At 38.0% G+C, this 17,716-nt stretch overlaps 1 protein-coding gene across 2 annotated transcripts in view; it reads right to left on the reverse strand.

Moving 5' to 3' along the window:
• The window catches only part of LOC133515458 (pyrokinin-1 receptor-like), a 185,802-nt gene extending 168,432 nt beyond the window's left edge, over positions 1-17,370 (reverse strand). Inside the window, exon 1 of one of the 2 annotated variants that reach the window (XM_061848010.1) lies at positions 17,079-17,370. The gene's annotated coding sequence lies outside the window, so the exon portion shown is untranslated. The remainder of the gene's footprint in view (positions 1-17,078) is intronic. The other variant, XM_061848011.1, reaches the window with a different exon arrangement.
• Between the last annotated feature and the right edge of the window lie 346 nt (positions 17,371-17,716).

A 17,716-nucleotide genomic window follows, 5' to 3' on the forward strand; every position in this document is an offset into this window, starting at 1 on the left:
TGTTTCCGAGAAGTTTACTCGTAATTTACTGTTTTTGTCATTACTGTCATTTATTATGTACAAGCTTTTGCCCGCCACTTCGTCTGCGTGAAATCAGTTCAGTTCAAATATACTTTATTCATGTAGGCCTAGCAACAAGCACTTATAAATAGTAAGACATACATATAATTATCTTAAGCTAATTATCAGAGCAATTTATTGATGTTGTAAATATTATTCCATATATAATACTAATGAATATAATTCATAGATCAAATTTAATACCAAGAATTTCACAAAATATCGTCATACAAAAAAAAACAATTGTATAAAAAATACTTGTCTAGAATGTTTCTAGAATAAATTCTAAATGTCAAACAAGTAAAATTAAAAATAAAAACAACAAAGGAATTAATAATTTAGGTAGTTTATTTTTTTCCAATCCCATTTTTATTGATTCTCCTTACAAACTTCCATATTTAAGAGATAATTATAACGCCTAGTTAAAGTGTAATGACAATCATTCAATTTGAGCATATGACTACATTAATTATCAGGCGATGCATCAATTATCTCATTTCCACCACGCTTTTCACCCTCTTAAGGGATAATTTCCGGGATAAAAACTATTTTATGTCCTTTCCCGGGACTCAAACTAATCTCTATACCTAATTTCAACTAAATCGGTTCAGCGGTTTAAGAGTGAAAAAATGACAGGCAGACAGATAGACAGACACGCTTTCCACACGACAGAACTAGTCCGTCAGCGCCAGGCGCAGAATACACAAAATGCGCACGCACACGCACACGCAGACGCACAGGCACACGCGCGCACACACACACACACACACACACACACACACACACACACACACTATTTTTTCTGATTGACTAAGTCCCACATTAAGCTCAAGAAGGCTTGTGTCGTGGGTACTTAGACAACCATATATACCTGTATACTGAACTACATTTTTCATACTGAACTGTCACCCTATACATGAGAATAACAGCGCCCTCTTAACAATGACCATATATTTAGTATAGTAGGGCTTTGAAATGAGAGTGAAACTACTTTTGTATGAGGAACCGCTTGCTGCGGACTCTTAAGTCGGTATTATGTACATACATACTTGTTGGATTGTAATAAAACTGTAATAAAATGTATGTTTGGAGTATCGAGACAAACCATTCTGGTTTAACGATACTTTTTGATCAAATATTCTGTAATTCTGATTTATCTGTAATAAATAAATACTTACTTACTTACTTACTCCTCTGGCGCAGCGACACAAAGTGTGTCTTGGCCTCCAACACTACTGCTCGCCACTGATCCCGGTCCTGTGCAGTTTCTCGCCAGTCTTCAACCTGGAGCTCGCGTAGATCCGTGTCCACCACATCCACCCATCGATACCTAGGTCGACCGACCGGGCGGCGTGCCCGCGTATAAATAAATAAAATAATAAATAATAATTGAAGATAATATTCGTTTTAAAACAATAATAATACTAACCTACGCAAACAACTTTTAATGTTACTGTAACATTGTTAGTATCTATCAAGGGCGGGTTAATTGGTTGTAAATATAGGCAATAATGTGACATCATGGTTGTCGTAACGGATGTACAAGTAGTAAAATTCTCTTTGTAACACGCCTTATCTTACAGACCTATAAAACCACTACAAAGTACAAGGTATTCAAACTTTAAAAATACGCGATTAATCTGCAATAAAATTATTGTTTATGTTTCTTGCATCACGTCACGTTTGCACCAATAGATAAGTAACTTACAAGCGAGATGCACGAATTATTTCAAATCGGTCACAGTTCGTACGTACTATACTTGCCGCAATACTGGCGATAATGCCATCTCCTTTACCCTTGTTAAGACCAACCAAGAGTGAAAGAGATGGTATTATGACCGGACTCACCACTTAGTTTTGCGGCAAGTATAACCCAACGGCCACGAAACGCACGCTCAAGCGCGTTGCACGCTCGACGCTGACGCCACAGAGGACCTACCGCGAATACCGAATTCGCAAATTTAGGGCATCTTTCTCTTTTACTAATTAATTAGAGTAACAGAGATAGTTACTTGAAATTTACAAACTTCGATTTTCGCAATAATAGGCCAGAAGTATGCCACAGATGCAGCCCAGAATTGGCCCCCTGTGTCTACTTTCTGTTCAGACTCCTAGAATATCTTAAGGGTGAAGTTTCTAAACTGATAAAAATACTCATTCCTTTCTTTGGGTGCGTAAGACAACGACAGTATCATTCTTTATGTCTATATTTGAAATGAAACAGTCAGTAATTGTCGGCCGAGTTACGAGTAAAGCCGAGGACGAAGAACATTTGATCTAAGGCTTCCTTATTGACTGCCCGAGGTTTGTATAAGTATACTACATATTTTTCTGCACGACGGAGCAGGAAAACGGCACTTCGTTAAACGCAGCGGGTCGAAAGTTGACGATTTCCGCACGGAGGGCAGAAATATTTTTTGTAGGTTTGACAAATGTTTTAAGTACATTTCTCTAGGAGGTTATATATATGTTTATTTCTTTGTTTTTGGATATTAAAAATTTAATGGTTATATAGAAAAATACATAGACTAATCAAAATATACGTCTTTCTTTCACAGTGAGGTAGATTACTTTTCAGCCACCTCGTATACTGATCAAAATCATAACGGGTTCCTTTTGCTTTGTCGTAGTTGGGTAAAAAGTAGTACCAAACATAATTTAAAATATATGTTAAGGAGAGCGAAACCCCATACAAAATGGAGTTTTGTTCTCATTTTAAACTACGTGTTAGATTGTAATGAAACTTTCCACAATACAATGACATGAGGTATATCTAGTCTTGTAATTAGTTTATGACCGAAATGTACATATGCATTAGGGTATTTAGAACCATTGTACAAAGTATCATAACAACCGGTGTAGCGGTTTCGAAGAAATTAACAAATTACTGTTTTTTACTTTGGAACAGCCTGTATGTGTTAGTAGCTCCTAAGGTAATATCCTCAAAGAATAGTATAAATATTATAGGACATTATTACACAGGGCCTACTGTGCAGAGCGCCTACCGCGAACCATGTTCGACGTGTTGCCTCTCTGTCACACTTGTAAATTCGTACGTAAGTATGACAGGGAGGCAACACGTCGAACGTGGTTCGCGGTAGGCCTTCTGTCTCCTACAGTTTATGCACGCTCCCTTCCCTTCCCTGTTGCCAAAAATCTGACGGGTCCTGTGCTGCCTCCTACAGTTTATGCACGCTCACTTCCCTTTCCTGTTGCCAAAAATCTGCCAGGTCCTGTGCTGTCTCCTACAGTTTATGCACGCTCCCTTCCCTTCCCTGTTGCCAAAAATCTGACGGGTCCTGTGCAGAGGGCCTACCGCGAACCATGTTCGACGTGTTGCCTCTCTGTCACACTTGTAAATTCGTACGTAAGTATGACAGGGAGGTAACACGTCGAACGTGGTTCGCGGTAGGCCTTCTATCTCCTACAGTTTATGCACGCTCCCTTCCCTTCCCTGTTGCCAAAAATCTGACGGGTCCTGTACTGCCTCCTACAGTTTATGCACACTCACTTCCCTTTCCTGTTGCCAAAAATCTGCCAGGTCCTGTGCTGTCTCCTACAGTTTATGCACGCTCCCTTCCCTTCCCTGTTGCCAAAAATCTGACGGGTCCTGTGCAGAGGGCCTACCGCGAACCATATTCGACGTGTTGCCTCTCTGTCACACTTGTAAATTCGTACGTAAGTATGACAGGGAGGTAACACGTCGAACGTGGTTCGCGGTAGGCCTTCTATCTCCTACAGTTTATGCACGCTCCCTTCCCTTCCCTGTTGCCAAAAATCTGACGGGTCCTGTGCTGCCTCCTACAGTTTATGCACGCTCACTTCCCTTTCCTGTTGCCAAAAATCTGCCAGGTCCTGTGCTGTCTCCTACAGTTTATGCACGCTCCCTTCCCTTCCCTGTTGCCAAAAATCTGACGGATCCTGCGCAGAGGGCCTACCGCGAACCATGTTCGACGTGTTGCCTCTCTGTCACACTTGTAAATTCCTACGTAAGTATGACAGGGAGGCAACACATCGAACGTGGTTCGCGGTAGGCCTTCTGTCTCCTACAGTTTATGCACGCTCCCTTCCCTTTCCTGTTGCCAAAACTCTGACGGGTCCTGTGCTGCCTCCTACAGTTTATGCACGCTCCCTTCCCTTCCCTGTTGCCAAAAATCTGACGGGTCCTGTGCAGAGGGCCTGCCGCGAACCATGTTCGACGTGTTGCCTCTCTGTCACACTTGTAAATTCGTACGTAAGTATGACAGGGAGGCAACACGTCGAACGTGGTTCGCGGTAGGCCTTCTGTCTCCTACAGTTTATGCACGCTCCCTTCCCTTCCCTGTTGCCAAAAATCTGACGGGTCCTGTGCTGCCTCCTACAGTTTATGCACGCTCCCTTCCCTTTCCTGTTGCCAAAAATCTGACGGATCCTGTGCTGCCTCCTACAGTTTATGCACGCTCCCTTCCCTTTCCTGTTGCCAAAAATCTGACGGATCCTGTGCAGAGGGCCTACCGCGAACCATGTTCGACGTGTTGCCTCTCTGTCACACTTGTAAATTCCTACGTAAGTATGACAGGGAGGCAACACGTCGAACGTGGTTCGCGGTAGGCCTTCTGTCTCCTACAGTTTATGCACGCTCCCTTCCCTTCCCTGCTGCCAAAAATCTGACGGGTCCTGTGCTGCCTCCTACAGTTTATGCACGCTCACTTCCCTTTCCTGTTGCCAAAAATCTGCCAGGTCCTGTGCTGTCTCCTACAGTTTATGCACGCTCCCTTCCCTTCCCTGTTGCCAAAAATCTGACGGGTCCTGTGCAGAGGGCCTACCGCGAACCATGTTCGACGTGTTGCCTCTCTGTCACACTTGTAAATTCCTACGTAAGTATGACAGGGAGGCAACACGTCGAACGTGGTTCGCGGTAGGCCTTCTGTCTCCTACAGTTTATGCACGCTCCCTTCCCTTCCCTGCTGCCAAAAATCTGACGGGTCCTGTGCTGCCTCCTACAGTTTATGCACGCTTTATAGGTTATACCAGTGGTTAATAGTTAATACTCATACATAAGGAGCACAAAAAATATTTCCATATTTATTTGTACACTTACGAAAACATTTGTTATATTTAATTAATTTTCGCATTCATTTCATCTTTGTCATACTCGTTGTTAAATATGAGCTTGTATCTTTCTCTATCGGTGAGCGGGAGCTCATTAGGACGTGTACATTTCTTGCTTACCCAGGTACGACTAAAGGCAACTTGTACAATTTGTCACAAGGTAAGTGCTTCAATTTTGGAACCTATCTTGAGTTACTATTAGAAGTATTAGAACAAATTAAATTATTTTGTAAAAATATTTTAATTTGTTTTTATTTCAAGTAGAAACACTACTATATAAATTATAAACGGAAATAAATGTGATATACTAAGAAAAAGTGACCAAGGCCTCCAGTGCCCCAGGCTAGGGGGCGCCTAAGCCTTTAGTAAGAGATGCATATACATGGAAAAATTTGACCAATGCTGCCGTGACCCCAGTGGCCGAGTGGCTCAAGAACCTGCCGCGATAGCAGAGGACTGCTGGTTTGATTCCAGCCTGGGGCACTGGAGAACTTGGTCAATTTTTCTTAGTATATGAAATTATTTCAGTCTATCTTGAGTTATTAATCATTGGCAATTATTACCTTAAACCAGAAGCTGGCTCATTCCTACTTTCATCGGGTTATGTGCACGGCAGCGGCACAGCCTGGCGCCATTTGGCCTCATTAATTATTTGACAGTTGACATTTGTGACAAGTGATGTAATGAATGCTCAGTGCGGAGAAGTTATAAATTCACGTAACAGCAGCTAACAGCAGGCACTGAAATGTGATAGTTTTCTGGGCATTTCACGTTGAATAACGGAAGTGATATTTTTACAGATTTGTTTTTTTTTTGTAACTTTTTTTATTTGTCGCTTAAGAGGGAAGAATATCTTTGCGATCCTAGTGAAGTAATGATATTTTTTCTATGAAATTCCATTTCTGGAGAAAACGGTTATCAGTACTAAATCTTAACAGATCACTTTGATTTTGATTCCGATCGCCTTAGCATAATATATCATAGGTTTATAGGTTTCGCTCAAAAAAAAAAAACATTTTTTTTTGTTTCGCAAATTTTGAAAAATAGAAAACCTAGTTTTTCATTGTGTCAATAACATACTAAAAAATCTTGGAGAATGGAAAATATTAAGAAGTAGAAAAACGTTATTTTTTTATTTATTATTTACAATACATATTATGTCAAAAACCTAAAAGGCCATATCATATGTAAGTACTGTAAAACGTTGTAGAATAGAATAGAATAGAATATTTTTTATTGTATAACTGTGTACATACAAAGGTGGTCTATTTTTACATTATACGTGTGAACAGTTGCCTGCTAGGGCGTACAATTTTCTTATGGTAGGTAACCTACCTATCCTAAAACTAAGCTTAAACTTAAGTACATAGTATAGCCGGTAAAACCACTCTGCCAGTAGAAAAATACGATACATGTGTGTACGATAGAAGTGCGAAAAATAGAAAATTCGAAACGAGTGGCGATAAATTAAAACACGACCGAAGGGAGGGGGATGACTACGCTACGCTGCGGAGCGTACGATTTGTAACGTTGGCTACGCGGCCAGAGCAGAATAAATCGTTCCCGAAAAAAATGCAAAAAGGACTACAAATTATGTTAGGATCCTTATCATAAGTATACCTTCTTCCTCCTCGCGTTGTTATTGAATTTGCACACTGTATATCGCATCGTCGTCTAGCTCAGTTTATTCATCTCATGTATACTGTTTTCACACAGTTAAAAATATAGGTACTTACATTTCAGCTTGTGTTATCGTATAATGATCGTTTTTTTCAAATAATCATCATCTTCCTCGCGTTGTCCCGGCATTTTGCCACGGCTCATGGAAGCTTGAGGTCCGCTTGGCAACTAATCCCGCGAATTGACGTGAGCACTAGTTTTTACGAAAGCGACTGCTTTCTGACCTTTCAACCCAGAGGGTAAACTAGACCTTATTGGGATTAGTCCGGTTTCCTCACTATGTTTTCGTTCACCGAAAAGCGACTCGCTTTCGTAAAAACTATTGCCTACGCCGATTCGGATTAGTTGCCAAGCGGACCCCAGGCTCCCATGCGCCGTGCAAAATGCCGGGACAACGCGAGGAATTATCTCCGAATATATTCACTTTATCAAAAAATGTTTCTTAAAAACCCCTATTAGTTTTGAAAGACCTTTCCAACGATACCCCACACTCTAGGGTAGAAGCGAAAAAAAAAATTCACCCCCACTTTACGTGTAGGGGAGGTACCCTAAAAAAAATTAAATTTTTAGATTTTATTGTACGACTTTGTCGGCTTTATTGATTTATATATCCATGCCAAATTTCAGCTTTCTAGCACTAACGACCACGGAGCAAAGCCTCGGACAGACAGACAGACAGACAGACAGACAGACGGACATGGCGAAACTATAAGGGTTCCGTTTTTATGCCATTTGGCTACGGAACCCTAAAAAACGATCATTATACGATAAGTAATACAAACTGAAATGTAAGTACCTATATTTTTAACTGTGTGAAAACAGTATACATGAGATGAATAAACTGAGCTAGACGACGATGCGATATACAGTGTTCAAATTCAATACGGGCGAATAATGAAACGGTTGTTACCATAAGACATAAGAAGTATATTGAAATAAATATTGCCTAGAAATACAATAAAAATATTAGCCATACAAATTAATTAGGCCCGCAATTAAAGCAACACGCTAGTTACGAGATACGAGCTTTTTGAAGTAACTGTCAACAATTGTTGGCAGTTACTATAAAAAGCTCGTATCTCGTAAAGCCATGTCATGTCATGTTATGTCTTGTAATGTTTGCAGTAGGTTGCTGCTCCGTAAATTTTCAAAAAAACCGGCCAAGGGCGAGTTGGACTCGCGCATGAAGGATTCCGTACCATTATCTAAAAAACGGTCACCCATCCAAGTACTGACCCCGCCCGACGTTGCTTAACTTCGGTGATTGGATGAGAACCTCGAGATTGGAAAGAAATATTTATTTTATTCTGTTTTTAGTATTTGTTGTTATATAGCGGCAATAAAAATACCTAATCTATAAAAATTTCAACTGGCTAACTATCACCGTTCATGAGATACAGCCTGGTGACAGACGGACGGACGGACGGACAGACGGATGGACAGCAGAGTCCCGTTTGACCCTTTGGGTACGGAACCCTAAAAACTTCTGGATTAATGATTACACGTATTCTATATCTGGTTTAATTTATCGCTGGTATTGGATGTACACACTACACACTGCATTATATAAATATATGGAAAACATCCACAACTTTACTCAAGAACAAAATATTTAAGATAAACACACAAATAAATGCCCTTACCAGGATTTGAACTAGGCCAGAATGCTGACCAAATTGCACACGGTCCGATCCGAACTTTGCTGTTTAAAGAAACGTCACTTTTGACACTGATATCAAATCCATATCGTATCTAGAATCTACACCTAATATTTGATGTACCGACAGACAAGAGGTTAATTCGAATGCTACTCGGGAGCCAAAGTGATCGATTTAACCCCCATGTATCTAAATAATGGTAATTTCCCACATAGCCATTAGCGACATGGAAATAGAACATCAGAAGCGTTACAGTTTTTTATCTCATGATATGAAAAAGTCGTTGCTGTTCTAAAAAGTACACAGAAAATAATACGTTTTTGCACTAGAGCATTTTACTCTCCCAGTACGTTTTTTTCGTTTGTATTACGATAAACAATTATAATTTCATATTAAATTGATTTGCTTTCCATTCCATAAATCACGATAATTTAACCTAAATTGTTAATTGAAACCCTCGAGAAATACTGTAAAAGTTTATACTTAGTCAAGTTTTTAATACACATGTATTTTACTTTCCTCGTAGTCGTGAAAGGTACCATTTCGGTCTCGGACTATTGACGCTCGAACGCAATGGAACTATCCCGCCAGAAATAAGTTCCTTTCATACCTTGGTTAACAATCTACTATTTTCTACTCCAGAACTTCAATATGCCAATTAAATGATTGCCAGGGATAGTCCGACCAAGCTAAGTTTAAGTAAGATTTTTTTATTTTAAAACTTCATTCTGCGGCGGCAGCATGGTTGCATTTCTATCACATCACTATATGCCTGTCACTTTCGCACTTACTTACTTGTTAGAAAGTGACAGGCATGGTGACAGGCGAGAAAAATGCGCCTTTGCTTAGTCCGCTGATCTATCATGAAATGTAACATTCAAATACTGATGTAACATAATATATATCTATGTCCAGGCCTAGGTTTCGTTGATAGAAATTGTAATATAAATAAACTAGTGGCTCTCGAGCTACTGGAAAAGTGCAATCATGAGAGTTGCGAGGGTTTCAAGGTGCGAGGGTTAAACAAATATTGCCACCGAGTGAAACACAAAAATTGTTCACCGCAATGACACGAGGAAAATGCTAACATTAAAACGTCGAATAAAACGTTATTTATTCATATTTATCATTTTATAGTCAATTCTACCAATCAACATACAGAAACAACTTAAAATTTACCTCAAATTACTTTTCCACTCTTCTGGATAAAATGCAACTTTCTTATCTGTTTATGAAGAAGAAAGAAAGCCTTTACGAGCTGGTGTGGTGAAATAGTACATTACGATACAAGTGCGAAAAATAGGAAATTCGAAACGAGTGGTGATAAATTAAAACACGACCGAAGGAAGTGTTTTAAATCGACACGAGTTGCGAATTACCTATTCGCACATGTATCGTACAACGTTTTACAGTACCCTTTAAATGTTTCACACTGTAACGTAATATGCTTATTTGCGCACTAGTGCGGTAAGGTAGCACCATATGTACTGTAATAGTTGTTTACGATACAAGTGCCAAAAGTAGGTAATTCGCCATTCGTGTCGATTTAAAACACTCCCTACCTATTCTCACATGTATCTTACAATATTGTACAGTACATATGGCCCTTTAAATTTTAAACATCATTACGTAATGTACTAATTATCGCACTAGTGCGTTAAGTAGCAGGTAGCACCATATATATATATATATATATAGTGTAAATTACTATTACTTACTATGTCCCTTTTAAGCGGTTTCATAAACAAAATATTTCTCAAAAAAAAACCTATATACCTATTAAACAACTACTAATTTACGCTGCCTAAAGCTAGAGATATATTTAATACATAGCCATAAAGATATAATTTATTACAAAACAAGTTTAATTTAAAACTTAGGTGATTACCATAAATATTTTGAATAGGTACCTATCCACATTCTGTTCGAACGAAATAACAAGTTTACATAATTTAAACGCGAATATCAAAAAAATATGGTTCAAAGTTACATAAATAAAAATCTTATTATTTAAACCCTAACAATATTTAACGTAACATAATTACTAATTAACCTTTAAGAATAAATAAAATACAATTCACTCAATGCTTAATTAGTTTAATAATGAAATCCACTTAGCCCTTGATGTTCGTTCGAAATTAACATTTTAATTTACATATCCGGCATCACACGCAGTAAAATAGGTAATTGACAGATTTAAGGTCAATACAAAACGTTGTTCTTGTAAGCGCATTTGCTTTTATGTCGACAAGATTCATTACAAGAAGTTTTTGAAGTGAAAACTTCTTTAGCGGCGCTGTGCACTTTTTGTGATGGGGAAAAAATGTTAAACTCGAAGGTCACGTGACCGACAGATTCGACAGATTGAAAATTCGTAAGACGGACACGTTGAAATAATTGGATGGAAGTTGATTTTTCTGAGAGATAAACTTTTTAATGATAAATAATTGTAATAGTTCAGAAGTGTTAATTTTTTAATGTAATATAAATTGTCATGTTTGTGTACGATGGCGTAATAAATGAATATTGTATTTTACGACATAAATGATAGTACTTTTATAATGATAATTAAAGCAATTCGTGCAAAATTATTCCCTAACCATTCTAAAACATAAAAAATGCAGAACGTTAATATTCAAGTTTTCACTTCTGCCGGCACTCCCGGAGTGCAACCAGTTTTTTTTTTATATATTTAATATCTTATTAATAAACATATAATTGTTGACCTGTCTGGCCTAGTGAGTAGGCAGGGGCCTATGAAGCTGACGGTCCCGGCCGGCTTAATCCTGGTAAGGGCATTTATTCGTGTGATAAGCACGGATATTTGTTCCTAAATCATGGGTGTTTTCTATGTATATATTTATCTATACAAATATGTATATCGTAGCCTAGTACCCATAGTACAAGCTTTGCTTATTTAGTTTGGGGCTAGGTTGAACTGAGTAAGATGTCCCCATATTTTTATATATTTATAATATTAATAAAGCAGGAATTACCTACTGAGTCAGCGGTCTGTATTACCTAAATATATGTGTCCATTACACAAATAAACGCCGGGATTCGAACCCAGGACCATCGGCTTCATAGGCAGGGTCACTAACTCACTACCCAATAGGCCATACCGGTCGTCAAATGAGAAAAGTAACTCTCTGTATGTCTGTCTGCCTGCCTGTCTGTCTGTCTGTCTGTATTAAACCGGTCACGCTTAAAAACCGATGAACCGATTGAGATGAAATTTTGTGTGGACAAAGAATAGTTTTTATCAATCATTATCATACAGAAGCTAGTTACATATAAATTGTTAAAAAAATAACTGCTTTAGTGCATGCAGCATGGTCTAAAACTCTAAAATTATGTATTTTATAGGGGTTTACAGAAAAAAGTGTACCAATTACTTTTCGAGGAAACGCCGCCAGCGTAATGGGAACTTTTTTATGATTAGGTTTATTTTAGTATTAATTTTAATTATTTTGCCATATATTGTTTCAATTTTATTAAATAATTACTTTTTCACTTCTCATTCTCGTAAAATTGACATTTAAGTCGCGTATAAGCGACATAAAATTTCTTATTATGCTCTAGAGCGTAAAGTAAAATCATCTATTACGACCCTTATTCACTTAGCTATGAAGTCCAAAATCTGCTATACCAATTTCCCCCGCCCGCGCCCCCGACCAGCGCGCTCCCGACAGGCGCGCCCTTGACCGGAGTTAACCGGCCTAAGTACGATTTCTATAGTCTACTTAAATAAATACGGCAAAATAACCTAAATTTTTGAATATTTTTGTATAATTTCCTCGCAATAGAAGTGAAAAGCAGAGTGTATAACTTAGGAATAAATGTCCATTTTTATCCTCGACTATATTGCCTTAGATAAAAATGGATCGCTTTATGCCCTTGTTGTACAATCTACTATTTTTCGAAATACTAACATCTCTTGGGTTATTTCGCCTCAGAAGCACGATGACTATTGATTTAAACAAAGAAAAAAAGGGTCCCTAGTTTTACATACAATTTTGTATGTCAGTTTTTTCGGACACTTTTTATTCCTTTCTCTCTTCGTGATTCTGGGTAGAAATAATCCAAAAGTCGATTTTCGAAATAAAGTTAACATTACACTCTTTACTTCTTCTTTTTTTGTGGTTCCTTACTCAAAAGGGTAAAAACGGGACCCTATTACGAACACTATCTTTCTGTCTGTCACCAGTGTCTGTATCTCATGCCGTGAATAGCTATCATAGTTGAAATTTTCACAGATGATGTGTTTCTGTTGCCGCTATAACAAATATAAAAACAGAAAAAGAAAATATTTAAGTGGGGCTCCCATACAACAACCGTGATCGTTTTGCCGGTTTTTGTGTAATTGTACGGAACCCTTCGTGCGCGAGTCCGTCTCGCACTTGGCCGGTCTTTCTTGAGCTTACTGTGAGGTTTAGTCAATTTGTGCAATAATGTCCTATACTATTTATTTATTTACTGAAAATTCCCTTAAACACAGTCAACATCCCTACCCTACAGTTATCAAGTTGATCACTCCCGAAAACTTTGTAGAGACGGCTACTGGTTGATGTAAATCATAATCCAAAATTAGGCGGTCTTTAACTTTCGGGTCCAGAACCGACATTATTTGTATTACTGCAGTACATGAATGTACCTATTTTTTCGTAATATAGGAGGCAAAGAAGCAAACAAATTGCCTGATATGCAGCAATTACCGTCATCCCTGGACACCTGCAACACTAGACTAGACACTAGGGTTGCAGGCATGTGAGAACAGAGGGCCTACCGCGAACCACGTTCGACGTGTTGCCTCTCTGTCGTACTTGTAAATGTGTACGTAAGTGTGACAGGGAGGGAAGACGTCGAATGTGGTTTCCGGTAGGCCCTCTGGTACGCTCTTTTCTTGAAGGTTTGAAGGTCGTATCGTGTCGTACTCGTACCGGCAATATCGCGGGCGACAGTTCATTCCACAGTTTAGCTGTGCGAGGCAGGAGGTTTCTGGAGAAAATTACAGTTGAGAACTGCCAACCATCTAAGTGGTAAAGATTAGTACACATACTATACGAGTACGACAATTTTGTTTAATGATTAACCTTAAATACAAATCATATCAGTGATGGTACGAGTATAAAAGTGAAAACAATTTATAAGCACTTTACAAACTGTAAAGTAGTTTTATCCTAAAAAATATTTATGTATTCTTTAAGGATGAAATATTTTTTAAGCTGTGATTGAATCACAGACCAACCAACCCCTAGCGGTTTTCTGTGGATTGAATGAACAGCATTTGTGTCAATAAAAATAAACATATTATCTATTATACTATTGTTCTCATAGACATATCGTAAACTGTACCCCTAGTGTAAATAAACTCGATTTTGAAACGTGACGTACGCGTTTGCGTTTAGTCTCATTTTGTATTGGATTTAGAAAGAGCGCGCCAAGCGGAACGTTTTGGAAACTCAAAATCCTATACAAAATGAGACTTAACGCAAACGCGTTCGTCACGTTATGATGTCGATAAAATTTACACTACTTCTTTCTTCTTTTAAAATATGGCTTCCATCAAATCTATGATGATTTTGCCAATGTCAAGTTTCGTTGTAAGTTTTAAGTGTGCTCGTAGAGCATGACGTTGTTCGGTAGTTGCTTTTAGTAAAGAGATAGCTGGACTTTACTAAAAGCCACGATGGATTGCCGGATGTTGATTAAAACATGGTTAAACGCGTTTCAAGATTAGTTTTTCATTAACTGCACACTTCCACGATAGTTCACTGCATAATAAGCTATCAATACTACACTTTGAACAACATAAATGAGCAAAACACAAAAAAATATTCTCGAGACGTCTTCGCCATCTTGAATCTCAACGACAACCCCAAATTTACACTAGGGGTACAGGTAACCGTCACGATGAGTGACGGGCTGATTTTTTATATTCGAGTGCTCAATTTCTTCACTTGAAAATCGTAGAAAAACGGCGAAATGCTATTTTTTAAATACAAACAATAGAAACCGGGAATCTAGTGGTATTAATGACTCGTTTTCAATTGCATTAGTAGAATTTAAATGCCTAGTAGTGGTAACAGTATTGAACGAAATACACGTAATCGAGAGGTCGAAATTCAAAAATCTTCCTAAGCATTCTTACGGCCTAGCTAAAGTTATTTTATTTATAAGGGGGCAAAATTGTTGTTTAACCGCTCGTGCTAATATTGATACCCGAGCACGCGAAAGATTCCAAAATTGATCCACGAACGTAGCGGGTGGCTCGGAAAGTGGAATATTGAGCGCTGCGAGGGTTTCAAGGTACTAGAGTTCAACAAATTTTGCCACCGAGTGACACACAAAGTTGTTAACCAAACAAAATCAAATCCAAGTGAATGTTCAAAATCGTCATTTAAAAGTCAATCAGCTGACATAAGGAAACGACTCAATATTTGCATCAGATTAACACCATGCATGTAACACGTCTGGTGTTGCAGGCGTCCATAGGCTTCGGTGACTGCTTACCATCAGGCGGATACGGCCCGCCTTGTTTGCTACCGACGTGGTATAAAAAATACTTTGTCACACATGTTGATAAAATGCAACTTTCTCATCCGTTTTTCAACAAGAGAGCCTTTACCCGCTGGTGTGGTGAAAAGTTATTTGCAGATATCAGATTTTATGACAGGTAAGGAGTTCCTATATCGATAACTCAACTATCGATGTTTTTCCCATATACCAATGATCGCTCTGGGTTGTAAAAATATAATTTTGTGAAAATTATAAACATTAAATAAAATAATAGCTCAATTTAATTAGTCCCACCTCCAACGGACTAATGTAAAAGCGGGCGCAGCGGCGGAAAGCGCCGAAATTTTGAAACGTAATAAATATAAGAGCCTCGGTAGAGAGTACCATTTTGTACCATTTGGCGTTGAAACTCTAGGTCCATGGGGTCCCAGCGCGCACAAGTTTTTTGGAGAAATCGCGAAACGTCTGGTTGACGTAACTGGTGACCGAAGAGCTGGCGGCTTCCTCGCACAACGTATCAGTATTGCGATACAACGAGGAAATGCCGCCAGCATCCTTGGTATCCTTGGTCCTCAAGGGCCTATTTTAGATGTAAGCTAGTTATAGTAATCATCTGTATATATCCATTATGTATATTGTTATTGTCAATAAATAGATTTAAAAAAAATTGCTCAATTCTCGTCTTCCTTATTTTAAAATAATATTTTATACGTGGTACAGTCAAGTCTGAAAATATCGGTACGAAAAATGTGCCAAAAATATGTATATACTACCTAAATATATGGGCAATAAAGTCGTGTATACACATTTTGACGCTTTTTTCGTATCGATATTTTCAGACGTGACCGTACTCATACCTAGCGGTCATTTAAAATTATTGTTATTTGTGTGAACTTTATTATCGTATCGCTCCGGCTTTTGTTTGTAAAAATATAATTTTGTTAAAATTATAAAAATTAAACAAAATAAAGAGCTCAACGAGGGGGGGGCGGATTTAGGGTCGGCAACGCGCATGTAATTCCTCTGGAGTTGCAGGCGTACATAGGCTACGGAGACTGCTTACGATCAGGCGGGCCGTATGCTTGTTTGCCACCGACGTAGTTTAAAAAAAAAATAGCTTAGTTATCGTCTTCATTATTTTAAAATAATATTTGAATCGTGTTACTCAAACCTAGGGGTCAATTAAAATTATTATCCTTTGTGTGAACTGTAATATCGTCTTCAAAAAATAATTCAGACAAAAAAATAACGCACTTACTAATAAAATTTGGAGCGATCCCGATTATATTACCTACTTGTAGAAAAGCATAAAACAGCCAATGATCATCATCATATTTTTGCTTTATCCTTTATCCTCACTTTTTTACCACAGCTAGTAAGACTGGGGTCCGTTCAGTAACGTAATACCAAGGATTAGCACTGGCATCAGTATTTACGCTGTTCAATACAATTAGTTTAGTTTATTTCATAATAATAAATTACATTACAAATTATTGTAATTACGTTAATATGCACCTGACTGCGCCTTGTTTGCTGACAAAAATCATAAACTTTTTAAAGTTCATTACGTTTTTGTTAATCAACATAGGCAGCTTGTTCATTTATTCTCATATTTATCCTATTATTTTATTACCTAGCTTATAGCTTTATTACTTCTTAATCTTACAGCCCCTTAGCTGTAATGCTGTAAAGTTGTATTTGAAGAAATATCAATATCGAAAAAGTCGAGATTCTTAATTAATTCCCATATAATATCAATCTACAATCAAATTTCGGTATGTAGCCATAAGGTAAACTTACATCTAGACACAGGATCTCTACCCATACCTTCTACCACCCCTAATCCTTGATACTTATTCAGAATAATTGTTTTTTTTTTGTTAGAGCAAAATTAATAATTTGAATTTGAGGCCTTATTATTTCTATACCTCTTTTAATTTCTTGTTTATTTAAATCGACACTTAAAAACGTGGCATAACCCTAGATTAAAAAAAACACCCAAATATGATTAAAAACTTACTTCCAAAAATTTTTTGTCCCTCTTATAATTTCCAAATAAAATATACGTACTTCCAAAAAAAATCCTCTCCTGACACCTCACGAATCAAACATCATCATCACTCCACTTTCACACCAAAGTTCGCGCGTTTACGTAGACCGAACCGATACCGAAAAGGGCGCGAATGCGTCGCGATCGACGTCTCCTCAAACACTGCCGCGTGCGGCGCCGCGCCGCCACGCGTAAGGTCATTGCCAATACATTACACCTCACAATCGTCATTTCTTTAATCTTTATAACACCAATCAAAACAAATAGGCCCGAAATAAGCGTCCATTTTAATAGGAAAAATATTGAGTGATCTTTTGTGGTTTCCGGGAGATTTCAGTCAAATATAAACTGCGGTGTAGTTGGAGTTTGGAGTAACGTCAGAATAGATATTTGATAGTTATGAATATGATATGACCCTTATGTACATATATGGACCGATTTTTACTTTTATTTCGTTAGATTTGAATAAAATTTGACTGCTTTGAAGAGTATGTGGGAACATACATAAATAAATATATTTATGTATTTGGACTAACGACAAAATCCCAATTTGGAACAAAAAATGTATGTGATTTCCGTGAATCACTAAAATACGATATGGTACTGGGGAGACACTAGAGCGTTCGGGCATTCTCGGCTCTCCGTTCGGCTCAGCATT

This window comes from Cydia pomonella, chromosome 2 (genome assembly GCF_033807575.1).
Source record: "Cydia pomonella isolate Wapato2018A chromosome 2, ilCydPomo1, whole genome shotgun sequence".
Taxonomy (NCBI): Eukaryota; Metazoa; Arthropoda; class Insecta; order Lepidoptera; family Tortricidae; genus Cydia; species Cydia pomonella.